At 48.0% G+C, this 684-nt stretch overlaps 1 non-coding gene across 1 annotated transcript; it reads right to left on the bottom strand.

The window, feature by feature from the left end:
• Nucleotides 1-210: 210 nt before the first annotated feature.
• Nucleotides 211-282, bottom strand: Trnam-cau. Its single transcript has one exon. It is a non-coding gene; the product is annotated as a tRNA-Met (tRNA).
• Nucleotides 283-684: the final 402 nt, after the last annotated feature.

Raw genomic sequence — 684 nt, 5'->3', positions numbered from 1 at the left:
CGAGCACGAGACCACAACGATTCTCCCTAAGCCTATCGCAGTGAACGGGTTCCATCCTTCTCTTTTCTTAGACAACAGAATCTGTAATGACTCTGACAGAAACGTCTCTTTATATATACACACAGGGTCGTGATGACGTCATAGGGTGTGTGACGTCAACCCCCACTTCAAGGGGTTGTATTCGCCACATAGAAAGAAAAAAATTGTCGTTAGCAGAGCGTGGTTTCGATCCACGGGCCTCTGGGTTATGAGCCCAGCACGCTTCCACTGCGTCACTCTGCTCTCCCTTCTCTTTGTGACAGTACCTATGACATGGTAAACATGACCATGGCCTCCACCAGGTCTGAGTCTAAGAACAGGGTACAACAGGGTTGAGGGTGACCATGGACTCCACCAGGTCTGGCCCTGAAGAGAGAGAGACGACATAACACAAGAGTACAATACAATCACAATTTATTGAATGATAGAACAACAAATGAACAAGGCAATCACATTTTATGGGTTAAACATCAATACATCAGAGCATGTCTGCATCAAAAGTCCATGGGAGGGATGGGTTCACTCTTTATAACCATAGGGGAGAGTTTCCCTGGGGACACCTTGGGGGTCGTACTGCACTCGGCGTTTGGTGTAGACCAAGCGATAGGTTTTGGTGGTGTCCTTGGACAGCAACACGTTGCCCTG

This window comes from Haliotis rubra, unplaced genomic scaffold (genome assembly GCF_003918875.1).
Source record: "Haliotis rubra isolate DU_JTF1 unplaced genomic scaffold, ASM391887v1 Scf1785, whole genome shotgun sequence".
In the NCBI taxonomy this organism is placed as follows: domain Eukaryota; kingdom Metazoa; phylum Mollusca; class Gastropoda; order Lepetellida; family Haliotidae; genus Haliotis; species Haliotis rubra.
The sequence above is the reverse complement of the archived record's forward strand: the minus strand, read 5'-3'. Positions and strand labels throughout refer to the sequence as shown.